The following is a 16500-nucleotide window of genomic DNA, read 5'->3' on the forward strand; positions in this document are numbered from 1 at the left end:
CCCAGTGTAGGCAGAGGTTTCGGCTGGCTCCCACCTTCGCCAGACCTTTGGAATCTCCAGTCCAGGCGTCCGAGTCACAGAAGGCCATAGAGTTGACACGAGCGGGGTCCAAGTCCCAGTCCGCTCGTGCACTTAAGGTCTGTCATGTTTGCCGGCAGTCAGGACATCTTGCCTCCAAGTGTCCTCAGCGGTCGGGGAAACGTCAGCGTCTAGTGGCAGTTGGAGGAGGTACACTAGACACGGTGACGTTTGCCTCTTAGTTGTCCTTCAAGGGGACAGTTACCATAGGCCCATCCACTCTTATGGTAGAGCTATGTGTGGACTCTGGGGCGGAGGGTAATTTTATGTCATCCGCTTTCGCCCAGCGTCACGCAATACCCCTGGTGATGCTCGCCAAACCAGTAACCGTTCGAGTGGTAAATGGGTCGACACTACCCTCACAGATTACCCACCAAACCATTCCTTTCACTCTTTCTGTGTCTCCATTACATCAGGAGATTATCTCTCTATTAGTCATTCCTGAGGGAATTGATGAGGTCCTGTTGGGGATACCATGGCTACGCTATCATTCTCCTCATATAGACTCGTCCTCAGGGAGAATTTTGGGATGGAGTAAATCCTGTGAGGGTAGATGTCAGAGGGAGTGCATTCAGGTTGCTACAACAGAGGTACCCGCAGATCTTTCTTCTCTCCCCAAGCACTATTGGCCCTATGCAGACGTGTTCTCCAAAAGGGCTGCGGAGACCCTTCCGCCTCACCGCCCCTATGACTGTCCTATTGACCTCTTGCCTGGTGCTGAGCCTCCCCGGGGTCGAGTCTATCCATTAACTCTCCTGGAGACGGAGGCAATGTCTCAGCACATCCAAGAGAATCTGGTAAGAGGATTCATTAGGAAGTCAGTGTCACCTGCAGGGGCTGGGTTCTTCTTCGTACAGAAGAAGAGTGGAGACTTACATCCATGCATAGACTACAGGGGTCTTAACGTCATCACCGTTAAGAACAAGTACCCACTACCCCTGATATCTGAGCTTTTTGATAGGCTACGGGGAGCAAGGGTATTTATTAAATTAGATCTGCGAGGTGCTTACAACCTGATTCGCATTCGTGAGGGGGATGAATGGAAGAAAGCTTTTAACACCAGGGATGGGCACTATGAATATCTGGTGATGCCCTTCGGGCTCTGCAATGCCCCAGCCGTTTTCCAAGACTTTGTGAATGACATCTTCCGGGATATGCTCACCACCTCGGTCATAGTCTATCTGGATGATATTCTCATCTATTCTCCAGATATTGACACCCATCGGAGAGATGTTCGCAAAGTCTTCGACCTCTTACGGGCAAACTCCCTCTACACCAAGTGTGTGTTTGAGCAGGAGTTCTTGCCTTTCCTTGGTTATATCATCTCCGCCCAGGGTCTGGCTATGGATCCTGCCAAGCTACAGGCTGTGATGGACTGGCAGGAACCCCATTCACTTAAAGTGGTGCAGCGCTTTATGGGGTTCAATAATTACTATCGTCAGTTCATCCCACACTTCTCAACTTTGGTAGCTCCCTTGGTTGCCCTCACCAAGAAGGGAGCTCCTCTGGGTTAAGTCACACTTCGCTAGCGCTCCCATTCTACATCGCGCCGATGTAGATAAGCCATTTATCATGGAGGTGGATGCCTCATCCGTTGGTGCTGGAGCAGTCCTTTTCCAAAAGGATGCTCAAGGTTGGAAGCATCCTTGCTTCTTCTTCTCCAAGACCTTCACACCGGCAGAGAGGAATTATTCCATCGGGGACAGGGAGTTGCTAGCCATGAAGTTGGCTTTCTCAGAGTGGAGACACCTCTTGGAGGGAGCTCGCTTTCCCTTCCAGGTTTTCACTGACCACAAGAACTTGGTATATCTACAGACGGCCCAGCGGCTGAATTCTCGCCAGGCTAGATGGTCCCTGTTCTTCTCCCGATTTCATTTTACTCTTCAGTTTCTCTCCGGGGAGAAGAACATTCGCGCCGACACTCTCTCCTGCTCCGCAGTGTTATCTGAGGAGGAGGAGGAGCCTCGGCTTATTGTCCCTTCTGAGAGCCTGGGAACTGTAGCTCCAGTTTCACTAGAGTCTGTGCCCCCGGGCAAGACCTTCGTGCCAGCGAATCTGCGACCGGAGGTTCTCGCTTGGGCTCACTCGTCCAGAGTGGGTGGGCATTTTGGGACCAAAAAGACATCTGAGCTTTTGGCGAGAACGTACTGGTGGCCGCATATGGCCCGTGATGTCGGGGACAATATTAGGGCGTGCGTTTCCTGTGCCCAGAATCGGTCTCCTCGGCAACGGCCTGCTGGGTTGCTTTACCCCCTACTGGTGGCAGACAGGCCCTGTGAAATGGTCGGGATGGACTTTGTGGTGGGCTTACCCAAGTCTCGTAGCTGCACCATTATCTGGGTTGTCACTGATCATTTCTCTAAAATGGTGCACTTGGTGCCGCTTCCACGGTTACCTTCTGCACGGGCCTTGGCGGCGTTGTTCATAAAGCATATTTTCCGTTTATATGGAATGCCTGATAAAATTGTCAGCGACCGGGGTCCCCAGTTCGCGTCTCGGTTTTGGAGAGAGCTCTGCCGTTTACTCAGCATAGAGTTGAATCTCTCCTCTGCATACCATCCCGAGATGAATGGGTTGGTAGAGAGGACCATCCAGACTCTGGTGACATACTTGCAGCATTTTGTCTCTGCTAGGCAGGGTGACTGGGCATCTTTGCTACCTTGGGCGGAATTTGCCTTGAACAACGCCATAGCCGATTCCACTGGGCAGACTCCTTTTCTCCTTAATTACGGCCAGCATCTGTGTGTCCCTGTGCCCATGCCCGTGTCATCCACCGATTCTAGGGTGGCAGGCTGGGCGGTGGAGGCACGTGACATTTGGGACCGCACACAGGATGCCATCTGGGCCTCCAAGGAGAGATTGAGGGTTTCTGCTGATACACACCGGCGCCCCGCTCCGACCTTTGCTACTGGCGACTTAGTGTGGCTCTCCGCCCGTAACATCAGGCTGCGAGTTGAGTCCACTAAGTTTGCGCCTCGCTACATTGGCCCGTTCAAGGTTCTGGAACAGGTCAACCCTGCGGTCTACCATTTGGCTATTCCTCCACGCCTTGGTATCACCGACACTTTTCATGTTTCCCTCTTAAAGCCCGTTCATTTGTCCCGGTTTTCTGAGTCATCTGCTGGGACATCGGGTTCATCCACGGATGAGTTTGAGGTGAATGCTATTGTGGGGTGCAAGGTGGTACGTGGCAAGAAAATGTATCTGGTGGACTGGAAGGGTCACGGTCCAGAAGATAGAACCTGGGAACCTGTGGAGCACATTCAGGCTCTGCTGCTCATTGCAGCTTTTGAGCGTAGCGAGGCTCAAGTAGGGGGGCCCTTGGAGGGGAGGTAATGTGAGGAGTAGAGTTCCCACCGCTGCACAGGGGGAATCTCGAACCATGTCTGCTGCGGTCTCCCATTCTGCATCGGCCGCAGTGGAGCCTGCTCAGCAGAGACGTCAGTCCCAGCGTCTCATTGAATCTGATACTGTGCAAAGGGTTACTGCTGCCTCTCCAGGCTCTGCTATTGAACCCTGCACTGGTCTGCGGCGAGCAGGCTTTTCTGGGACTAAGTCCTGCTTTGCACACACTGAGCATGCCCAGGGTAAGATCTCTCAGTGGAGATCAAGGGTCACATGCTCAGGTACTGCAGTAACTTCCATTAGTCCTCCAGGAAGGTCCTGTACCTGATCACGTTCTGTGGCAGCCTTCCATTGGTCCTTCTTGGAAGGTCCTGTAGGTGCTACAGCTATAAAAGGTTCTCATGACCACACGGCCATGCACTAGTATAAAATATGTACAAGCTCAGCGCCAGTGTGGTCATGTGTGTGGTCAGGGACACGGCTGAAATAAGCCCCTAGAATGCTGGCACCTCCGGTGAGGAGTTTTGTGTATGCAGTCAGGGACCCGGCTGAAATAAGCCCCTAGAATGCTGGCACCTCTGGTGAGGAGTTTATGTCTGAATTCAGGGCTGGCTAATTGCCATTAGAATTCTGGCTCCACCGGAGAGGAGCTGCGTGTTGGTTGGACTGCATGACCACTGTCGGCTCTACACAGTAGCTGTGTCCCCTGTGAGCTAAACAGGGCTCAGCGTTCTCTTTACTACAGGCTCTGTGAAGTAACAGAGTTCGTTTATACTAATTTGCTTCGCCGCCTTGCTTAGCAGCAGGTTCTTTCCTGCACGGTGGATCCTGCACCTATCTCATTTAATAAATATATTCGGTGCATTCCGCCAACCCTCACATAGGGTCACTTAGAAATGTCCTTATTTTTGAAAGCACAGTTTTTTCAAATGAAGCTAACATTAAATGATTCAGAAATACACTCTATACATTGTTAGGCCCCATCACTCCAGTGTTCTATGGTACTTTGTGTTGCTAACTGTGTAGGAAGGCTAATGGATGGTCAGATTACCCTTGAAAACCCTTGTGCAAGTATGCTAGCACAGCTGAAAACAGTTTGCCTAATTAGAGAATCTATAAACCTGACCTTCCTTTGAGCTAAATGAGAATCTAAAGCATTACATTTGTTGGTTCCATTAAATTCTCAAAATGGCCAGAAAAAAAAGAACTTTCATGTGAAACCTGACAGTCTATTTTTGTTCTTAGAAATGAAGGCTATTCCATGTGAGAAATTGCCAAGAAACTGAAGATTTCCTACTGTATAATGGGGTGTACTACTCCCTTTAGAAGAGAGCACAAACAGGCTCTAACCAGAGAAGAAAGAGAAGTGGGAGGCTCCTCTGCATAACTGAGCAACAAGACAAGTACATTAGAGTCTGTAGTTTGAGAAATCGACGCCTCACAGGTCCTCAACTGGCAGCTTCAGTAAATAGTAAACGCAAAATGCCAGTGTCAACGTCTACATTGAAGAGGCGACTCCAGGATGTTGGCCTTCAGGGCAGAGTGGCAAAGAAAAAGCCATATCTGAGACTGGCTAATAAAAGTAAAAGATTAAAGGGAACCTGTCACCCCCAAAATGGAAGATGAGCTAAGTCCACCAGCATCAGGGGCTTATCTACAGCATTCTGTAATGCTGTAGATAAGCCTCTGACGTATCCTGAAAGATAAGAAAAAGAGGTTAGATTATAGTCACCTGGGCGGGCGGTCCGGTCCGATCCAATGGGCGTCCGGTCCGGGGCGTCCCATCTTCATAGGATGATGTCCTCTTCTTGTCTTCACGCTGTGGCTCCGGTGCAGGCATACTTTGTCTGTCCTTTTCAGGGCAGAGCAAAGTACTGCAGTGCGCAGGCGCCAGGCCTCTCTGACCTTTCCTGCTGCCTGCGCACTGCAGTACTTTGCTTTGCCCTCAACAGGGCAGACAAAGTACACCTGCACCGGAGCCATAGCATGAAGACAAGAAGAGGACGTCATCATAAGAAGATGGGAGGCCCCGGAGCGAACCACGACGCCCATCGAACCAGACAGCAGCGGGACCGCCCCTGGGTGAGTATATTCTAACTTTTATTTCTCATCTTTCAGGATACATCGGGGGCTTATCTACAGCATTCCAGAATGCTGTAGATAAGCCCCTGATGCCAGTGGACTTAGCTCATCTTCCATTTTGGGGGTGACAGGTTCCCTTTAATATGGGCAAAAGAACACAGACATTGGACAGAGGAAGATTGGAAAAAGTGTTATAGACAGACGAATCCAAGTTTGAGGTGTTTGGATCACACAAAAGAACAACTGAAATGATGCTGGAAGAATGCCTGACGCCATCTGTCAAGCATGGTGGAGGTAATGTGATGGTCTGAGGTTGCTTTGGTGCTGGTAAAGTGGGAGATTTGTACAAGCTAAAAGAGATATTGAATAAGGAAGGCTATCGCTCCATTTTGTAACGCCATGCCATACCTTGTGGATAGAGCTTGATTGGAGCCAATTTCATCCTACAACAGGACAATGACCGAAAGCACACCTCCAAATTATGCAAGAAATATTTAGGGAAGAAGCAGGCAGCTGGTATTCTATCTGTAATGGAGTGTCCAGCGCAGTCACCAGATCTTAACCCCATTGAGCTGTTGTGGAAGCAGCTTGACCGTATGGTGCTCAAAAAGTGCCCATCAAGCCAAACCAACTTGTGGGATGGGCTTCTGGAAGTATGGGGTAAAATTTCTCCAGATTACCTCAGCAAATTAACTGCTAGTTGGAATGCCAAAGGTCTGCAATGCTGTAATTGCTGCAAAGGGAGAAATCTTTGATGAAAGCAAAGTTTGAAGGAGAAAATTAATATTTGAAATAAAAATCTTTGATTAATAAAAGTATGAGTTTTCATGGAAAACACAAAATTGTCTGGGTGACCCTAAACTTTGGAACCGTAGTGTATGTAATGTGTATGGACGCCTTCAGAGCTTCTCTTGCCCAACCAGAGTTATGCATCTGGCATGTTGGATTTCCAATGACTGATCCTTTTTTCTCCAGGAGATAAACTGAGGCCAAAAGAGGTTGGAGGAGGCCACAGTGGCTCTCTCATAGACAACACAGAGTATAGCATTCCTGAGTATAGGCACTCGGGAAAAATAGCTGTCGGCTATACAATCGTTTTGCCCGCAACTATCAGATGTGTATGTGAGGCTTTAGAATTACTTGGTGACCTTGTAGTTATTGTCACTTTGAGCCATGTTTTCTTGCTTTTAAGTTACTTTTGTTACTGCAGCGGAAGCTTTCGCCAATTCATAAAGGATAATGTAAAACAAAAAAAAATCAAGTATATATAACAGAACATAATTTTATTCATTATATTGTCAAGAATTACTAATGATGGCTACTTTGGGCCTGAACATTTCATAATAACAGTAATTTTTTCCCACAATGGAGAAAAATGAATATATTCATCGTGAAGGTCAGTCTGGAGAAAAAGAAGCAATGGGTGCATTTTTGTTTAAAAAGAAAACTTCACAAGGCGTAATTAATGATTCTTATAATGGAAAAGTGGAAGTCAAAAGGTTCAATTTTCGTGTCAAACAACAAAATGGACTTGGCAGCTGAAGTTCCAACGTAGAGAAAGGTAAAGGATATCCGCATTGGCAAAATGCAATTTTCATTTTCCGTAGTTTATAAATAATATTAAGTGCAAATGAAATGAACAGATATAAAAATCTGTCATACTATTCAATTCCCCTATGATCATGGCATTACAGATTACATTAAAATACATCCTATTTCTTAACATAGGCCCTTCCTTCTAATATTAAAAGGACTGTACAGGGTTACAAAAGCACACATGGTTTCCTCCAAAAACAGTGCCACACCTGAATGTTTCTGGTATTGCAGCTTAGCTTCATCCAAATGATGTTTATTTGCAATACCATATACTACCTGTAGACAGGGGTGGTGCTGTTTTTTTGCGAGAAAACAGCCATATTTTTCCAGTACTTAGTTACCTCTGTTTATAAGTATAGGTGATGACTTCAGCTATGTATTAATATTTAGTTTTTGCCAAGTTTTCATAAAATGTTAGTCCTTCTAATAAAACATCACAGTGAAAGTAAAGAATGCCCATCCAAGAATTTGCTTTGAGATGGCCATTTATCGTAGATAGTGGTAATTATTATTCTTCCCTATATATGATGACTAGAGCAGTGGTCCCCAACCTTTCAGACCTTGAGAGCCACATTCAGCTGCAAAGGAGGATCGCAAGACACATTCAGCTCTGAGAGAGGATCACGAGCCCCATCCAGCTCCTGCCCCACTAACAGTAGTGACACCCAGTGACATCCTATCTTACCCCAATTCAGATCTGCTCTTCTGTGCAGGGCTACACACAAAGGTCTCCATCTAGAGATCTGCTCTTCATAGCTGTTTGCTACACATGAAGCTAATGCACCAAGCTGGCAGACAGCCGCGAGCCACACATCATTGGCCCACAAGCCACGTGTGGTTCTCGAGCTACAGGTTGGGGACCCTTGCTGCAGAGTGTCCATATCAGTTTCAATGAAAGGTAGATAAAAATTGTCTGACAATCTACAGCAGCAGCAAAAGATTGGGCATGCTGAAATTAACCCTGATCATTCTTCCAATAACATCAACCATAAGAGAACACTTATTATTATTATTATTTTTTATTGTTATAGCGCCATTTATTCCATGGCGCTTTACATGTGAGGAGGGGTATACATAATAAAAACAAGTACAATAATCTTACACAATACAAGTCATAACTGGTACAGGAGGAGTGAGGACCCTGCCCGCGAAGGCTCACAATCCACAAGGGATGGGTGAGGATACAGTAGGCGAGGATAGAGCTGGTCATGCAGCGGTTTGGTCGGTCGGTGGTTACTGCAGGTTGTAGGCTTGTCGGAAGAGGTGGGTCTTCAGGTTCTTTTTGAAGGTTTCGATGGTAGGCGAGAGTCTGATGTGTTGTGGTAGAGGGTTCCAGAGTAGGGGTGATACGCGAGAGAAATCTTGTATACGATTGTGGGAAGAGGAGATAAGAGGGGAGTAGAGTAGGAGATCTTGTGAGGATCGGAGGTTGCGTGTAGGTAAGTACCGTGAGACGAGGTCACAGATGTATGGAGAAGACAGGTTGTGGATGGCTTTGTACGTCATGGTTAGGGTTTTGTAGTGGAATCTCTGGGCAATGGGGAGCCAGAGAAGGGATTGACAGAAAGGAGAGGCTGGGGAATAGCGGGGGGACAGGTGGATTAGTCAGGCAGCAGCGTTTAGAATAGATTGGAGGGGTACGAGAGTGTTAGAGGGGAGGCCACGGAGCAGGAGGTTGCAGTAGTCAAGGCGAGAGATGATGAGGGCATGGACTAGGGTTTTTGCAAATTCATGGTTGAGGAATGAACGGATTCGTGAAATATTTTTGAGTTGAAGTCGGCAGGAAGTGGAAAGGGCTTGGATATGTGGTTTGAAGGAGAGATCAGCGTCAAGGATTACCCCGAGGCAGCGAGCTTGTGGGACTGGGGAGAGTGGGCAGCCATTTACTGTAATGGATAGGTTCGTTGGGGGGGTCGCGTGAGATGGGGGAAAGATGATGAATTCTGTTTTGTCCATGTTAAGTTTCAGAAATCTAGCGGAGAAGAAGGATGAAATAGTGGACAGACATTGAGGGATTCTGGTTAGAAGGGAGGTGATATCTGGTCCAGAGATGTAGATCTGTGTTCACTTATGGAACCATCATACATTTTATATAGTAACTTTACAATATATCCGATATAAATGTAGTCTTCTTTCCCAATTTATGAGCACCTTTAATCTCCTGAACTTAAGGCTGCTTTCACACATCAGGTTTTTGGTTTCAGGCACAATCCGGCAGTTTCAGGCACAATCTGGATCAGTTTTTTTCTTATGCCGGATCCGTTTTTTCCCCATAGAGTTGTATTACTGCCGGATTGTGCCAAAAGGACATGCGTTTCATCCGTTTTGTGCCGGATCCGTCCCTTCAGGCTTTTTTGCCGGACACAAAAAACGTCTCCTGCAACGTCCTGAAGGGACGTTTCCGGCAATAAACGCATGGAACTGATATGTGAAAGAACACTTCCGGTGACCAAATCTGTTTTTACACACTGAGCATGCCCAGAAGCTTCTGGCATGGAAAAAAAATGAATCTCGCTCTCTCTCACACACACACACTGAAAACCTGATAAAATCCTTCTTGGTCAAAAGAAAATGGTCTGACAGCTCACTGACTGATTAGATTGCAGATTACTCTAATGTTTATGGAGAGGGGAGGGAAAGGAGGAAAAGGAGTAGAGATAGGCAGATGGTACTGCTGCTTTCTAGCAAGTGTTTTATTTCACAGCAATACTAGTGGAGCGCCCCCAGACGCAGGGCCGTGGGTTGCTCGGTACCGGTGTTCTCTGTCTCAGTCCTTGGGTTGTAACGGTGGTTGGACCCGGTCCGTGACCCTGCTAAGGGGCGTCCAATAAAAGGGATGATGAAAGTCGGCTAAAGTTTTGTGACGCCACCTGTGGTATTCGGTCAGGTCGACCGACGCTGCTTGGGGTCCACTGGGGTGATGTGATGGCAGCTAGATGGTATACCTTCCCACAGGTGAAGTATATCCCCAGGGCTTCCCAGTAATGTAGGTGGCGATGGTGTGAGATGCAGTCAGGGCTGTATTTAGAGTTTCTGCTGCCCTAGGCACTTTTAGCGCTGCCTCCCCCTTTGGTAAGTATGACACTATCGGCAGTGACTTTGGCAAGAATCGCTGTTGTGAAAGTAGCCTTTTGCAGCAGATCGGGCAGTTTTTCTGCATCTGCTGTGTAACGGATCACTTACGGCACCACTGCGTTTGGTTTAATTAATTCCCTATGGGCTTTGCGGTACTTGCTGTGATCTGGGATATGTGGTACCATACCTCCCAACTTTTGAAGAAGGGAAAAAGGTCTAAATTTTAGGCCATGCCTCTGACCACACCCATTTCACAACTAGTCACACCCATATCCAACTCCCAACCACACCCATTTAGCACTGCTGATCACACTGTTTTATATACATTAAAACAAAAAAAAATATGGCCACACAGTGCTCCATACTGTATAATGGCCACACATGATGCTTAATACTGTATAATGGCCACACATGATGCTCCATACTGTATAATGGCTACGCAGTGCACACAGTGCTCCATACTGTATAATGGCCACACATGATGCTCCATACTGTATAATGGTAACACATGATGCTCCATACTGTATAATGACCCCACATGATGATCAATACTGTATAATGGCCCCATATGATGCTCCATACTGTATAAGGGCCACACATGATGCTCAATACTGTATAATGGCCACACATGATGCTCCATACTGTATAATGGCCACACATGATGCTCCATACTGTATAATGGCCACACATGATGCTCAATACTTTATAATGGCCACACATGATGCTCAATACTTTATAATGGCCACACATGATGCTCCATACTGGATAATGGCCACACATGATGCTCAATACTGTATAATGGCCACAAATGATGCTCAATACTGTATAATGGCCACACATGATGCTCAATACTGTATAAGGGCCACATATGATGCTCCATACTGTATAATGGCCACATATCATGCTCCATACTGTATAATGGCCACATATTATGCTCCATGCTGTATAATGGTCACATATGATGCTCCATACTGTATAATGGCTCTACATGACGCTCCATACTGTATAATGGCCACACATGATGCTCCATACTGTATAATGGCCACACATGATGCTCCATACTGTATAATGGCTCTCTACATGACGCTCAATACTGTATAATGGGCGGCCACACATGATGCTCCATACTGTATAATGACCATACATGATGCTCCATACTGTATAATGGCCACACATGATGCTCCATACTGTATAATGGCCACACATGATGCTCCATACTGTATAATGGCCACACATGATGCTCCATATTGTATAATGGCCACACATAATGCTCCACACTGTATAATGGCTACGCAGTGCACACAGTGCTCCATACTGTATAATGGCCACACATGATGCTCCATACTGTATAATGGTAACACATGATGCTCCATACTGTATAATGACCCCACATGATGATCAATACTGTATAATGGCCCCACATGATGCTCCATACTGTATAAGGGCCACACATGATGCTCAATAATGTATAATGGCCACACATGATGCTCCATACTGTATAATGGCCACACATGATGCTCCATACTGTATAATGGCCACACATGATGCTCAATACTTTATAATGGCCACACATGATGCTCAATACTTTATAATGGCCACACATGATGCTCCATACTGTATAATGGCCACACATGATGCTCAATACTGTATAATGGCCACACATGATGCTCAATACTTTATAATGGCCACACATGATGCTTAATACTGTATAAGGGCCACATATGATGCTCCATACTGTATAATGGCCACACATGATGCTCCATACTGTATAATGGCCACATATTATGCTCCATACTGTATAATGGTCACATATGATGCTCCATACTGTATAATGGCTCTACATGACGCTCCATACTGTATAATGGCCACACATGATGCCCCATACTGTATAATGGCCACACATGATGCTCCATACTGTATAATGGCTCTCTACATGACGCTCGATACTGTATAATGGGCGGCCACACATGACGCTCCATACTGTATAATGGCCACACATGATGCCCCATACTGTATAATGGCCACACATGATGCTCCATACTGTATAATGGCTCTCTACATGACGCTCGATACTGTATAATGGGCGGCCACACATGATGCTCCATACTGTATAATGACCACACATGATGCTCCATACTGTATAATGGCCACACATGATGCTCCATACTGTATAATAGCCACACATGATGCTCCATACTGTACAATGGCCACACATGATGCTCCATACTGTATAATGGCTCTCTACATGACGCTCCATACTGTAAAATGGGTGGCCACACATGATGCTCCATACTGTATAATGGCTCTACATGATGCTCCATACTGTATAATGGCCACATATGATACTCCACGCATAATGTTTAATGGCCCACCCCCCTCCCCTCCCCTCCCATCCTGTATGCATGGCTCATCTCCCCCCATGCATGGCTCATCGGCTTCCCGCTCCCATCATGCATGGCTCATCTCTCCCCCCTCCTGCATGCATGGCTCATCTCCCCCCCATGTATGCGTGGCTCATGTTGTCCCCCTCCCTGTATGCAGGGGTGGCTCTGGCTCATCTCCCATCCCCCTATGTGTGGCTCATGTCCCCCCTCCCTGTATGCAGGGGTGGCTCAGGCTCATCTCCCATCCCCCCATGCGTGGCTCATGTGTTGTCCCCCTCCCAGGCCTCCCTGTATGCAGGGGTGGCTCTCTGGCTCATCTCCCATCCCCCCCATGTGTGGCTCATGTTTTGTCCCCCTCCCAGGCCTCCCTGTATGCAGGGGTGGCTCTGGCTCATCTCCCATCCCCCCATGTGTGGCTCATGTTTTGTCCCCCTCCCAGGCCTCCCTGTATGCAGGGGTGGCTCTGGCTCATCTACCATCCCCCCCTCCTGTACGCGTGGCTCATCGCCGCCCTCCTCTCCCCCCTGGCCAGCCGCCCCCACTCTCCATCCTCCATGCATGGGTGCCGCATCAGTGTCACCATCATTCATGGGCGGCTCATTGGCTGAGGCTCCCCGACCCCGCCGCTCCGCGCTCCAGTCCCATCCTATCATGGCTCGGCTCGCAGCTCCGCTCCCCATCCATGGTCCTCCCCCCGCCGTCCTCCCACCCTGGCTGTCACAAAATGACATCAGACATTCATACTCACCGAGTCACCGTCGGTCCGTCCGACTCCTTTCCACACTGCGCGGAATCCACCTCTGTCCCGGCGGCAACCGCGCAGCACCCTCGTCCTCCTGCGTGAGCGGTCAGGTGGTACCGCTCATTAAAGTTCATGAATATGCGCATATTCATGAACTTAATGGGAAGCGGTACAACCTGACCACACCTCACGCAGGACGAGCTGCCGATGGCTGACGCAGAGACCAGACCAGGCATCGCTGGAGCTAGCTAGGTGAGTATCTATGTATGATGATGACTCACCAGTGACCAGTCCAAAATGTATGATGTCGGGGCAAGGGCGGGCAACCGCGGGCGACCACGGGGGGGGGGGGGGTATTATTAGGGACAGGGTGACCCCGCCGAACCTTAAGAAAAAAAAAAAAAACTCTGCTCTGGTGCCGCCCCCCGCATAGTCGCCGCCCTAGGCACGTGCCCTTGAGTGCCTAGTGGCAAATACGGCCCTGGGTGCAGTCAATAATGAGGACACAGGGTTGCAGTCTCTTTACCTTTTACTGAAGACTTCGGGATCCGCAATCCAGAGCACTGTCAACAGGGCTGTCTGAGACCGGCCGGTCCGAAGGCACATCCAGAGTTCCCTTTGCAGGTGGAAATCAGTGCCTACCACTAGCGCCTGTGTGTTGTAGTTCTTCCCTGCTGAGCATTCAGGATAGTCCTCACAACTTCTGTTCTCGTTCTTTCTCTTTCTCTCTCTCTCCGTCCCCCAAGTTTATCTGGATAGGATGCACCCATTTGACGGGAAGGCTCGGAGCTATTCTGGGATCCTAGAGACGCCCCTCTCCATGCTTGCCCCCTATGTCTGCTTAGGTGATGTATGGTAGACAGCCAACCTATAATTAACTGTCCTGCGGTATCTGAAGTAAGGCATAGAGTCAGTTACTTCCTCGGTGTTCCGGTCACCGGCTACGCGCCTCAGTAGGATGTTGCCCTTCTCGGGGCACGACTCCTACTGGCTCTCCTTTGTGTCCTAAGTCACTAAGGAACTGCAAGACTCAAGAAACTTCCACGTCGTCATCTGGAATCGTGTCTTCGCAAAGTCTTCTTTCCTTGTAAAACCAGTAAAGAGCACCCTTAAGAGGGTGCGAACTATATACAACACAGTTTGTGAATCATTCACCGTCCATGATTCGGCAGTCTTTTAGACAGTGATGAACTTGTGCAAAAAAGAGAAAAAATAAAACAGTAGGGATCCCGGGTAAACGAAGGGACCCCTTTAAGGATTAACCCTAGACGGGTTTAGTAACAAAAGTGCAGGGGCAGTCAACTATATACAGGTGTCGATGTTTCGAGGTTTATTTTTGCTCCGGTGGTCTCTGCCAGGGCCTGACCGGGCAGGCAGGCCTCGGGGGTCTGGGAAGGCTAAAATCAAAGTCTATTTCTGGCATCACGGGAGTCCAGTGGACGATCCGAGGGACGACAGCAGCGGCTGCCGCCACTTCAGCAAGTTCCTCTTCCAAGGACTTGGTAGCGACCAGTACGGAGGTACAGCGCTGGATATCTCGAGCCCACCAGCCAGGGCCTTTCTGGTATCGGCAGTAGCTATTCTGGGACCCTAGAGACGCCCCTCTCCACGCTTGCCCCCTATGTCTGCTTAGGTGATGTATGGTAGACAGCCAACCTATAATTAACTGTCCTGCGGTATTTGAAGTAAGGCATAGAGTCAGTTACTTCCTCGGTGTTCCGGTCACCGGCTACGCGCCTCAGTAGGATGTTGCCGTTCTCGGGGCACGACTCCTACTGGCACTCCTTTGTGCTTGATCTCGTTTCTCACTTTCCACAATATCCTTCTCTTCGTGTCCTTTCTTAGGATACCGCCGCAAGGTAGTGCAGGCGCGGTTCCGTTGCTTTCTATTCGTTCTGCTAGGCCCCTGTCAGGAACCCACCCCTGACAGGTCCTCCCTGGACTCTACCAGGCTGCGTTCTGTCCTAACTTCCTATCCGACCCCTAGTTTTACCAGTGTGAGGAGTGGCCTAATACATAGTGCCTTTTGCTCCCCCTAGTGGCCGGAGTGTGAAGTGTAATGTGTGCTTGTGATACCTGGTCAGGTGATCTCCTTTAGTGCAATCAGACATAACATCACTCCCCTTAGTGGCAGAGCAACATTACTGCAACGACCAGGACTCTGGGGCGCTGCACTAGATTCACAGCTACGCTGTTCAGTAGGGTTGAGCGAAACGGATTGGTCAATTTCATAAGTCGCCGACTTTCGGCAAAGTCGAGTTTCGTGAAACCCGAGCTGATCCCAGTGTGGGATCGGCCATGCGCGTTTTATATGACGCGTTAAGCGCCATTTCTCAGCCAATGAAGGTGGATGCAGAGTGTGGGCAGCGTGATGACATAAGTCTCAGTCGCCACCATCTTAGAGAAGGGCATTACAGTGATTGGCTTGCTTTCTGCGGCGTCACAGGGGCTGTAAAGGGGCATGCACGCCGACCGCCATCTTACTTCTGCCGATCTGAGCATAGGGAGAGGTTGCTGTAGCTTCGTCTGAAGCAGGGATATTGTTAGGAAGGGAATATTAACCCCCAAACCGCTTGTGCTGTAGCGATTTCCACTGTCCAACACCACCTTTTCTTTGCAGGGACAGTGGAGTTTTATTTTGGGTGCATCAGCTCTGTAGCTTATTAGGCTGCATTCTAAGGCTCCCTGATAGCTGCATTGCTGTTTGTACGCCGCTGTGCAAACCAACTGCTTTTTTCAAAGCAAAAATCCTGTTGCTCCTTCTTTTCTGCACAGTTCTCTTGTTTCTTTGTCCACACTATTGTGTGCAGCAGTCCTTTTTCATTGCTGTCATACTTGTCCTTTGATCATTGTAGGGAGATTGAAACTCGACTACAGCCCTTGTATTTTTTTATATATCTGTCATCCACTTTCTGCCACTCAAACTGTTGTGTAATACAGTGGGCCTGATTTTTTGCTGCTGTTTCCCACACATAAAAAAAGGAGATTTGTATTGCCACAGAGTGCATCTGCGTCAGTCCTGTTTGTGGCATCTGTCATCCACTTTCTGCCACTCAAACTGTTGTGTAATACAGTGGGCCTGATTTTTTCCAGCTGTCTCCCACACATAAAAAAGGGAGATTTGTATTGCTACTGAGTGCATCTGCGTCAGTCGTGTTTGTGGCATCTGTCATCCACTTTCTGCCACTCAAACTGTTG

Source organism: Ranitomeya imitator, chromosome 1 (genome assembly GCF_032444005.1).
Source record: "Ranitomeya imitator isolate aRanImi1 chromosome 1, aRanImi1.pri, whole genome shotgun sequence".
NCBI classification, from domain to species: domain Eukaryota; kingdom Metazoa; phylum Chordata; class Amphibia; order Anura; family Dendrobatidae; genus Ranitomeya; species Ranitomeya imitator.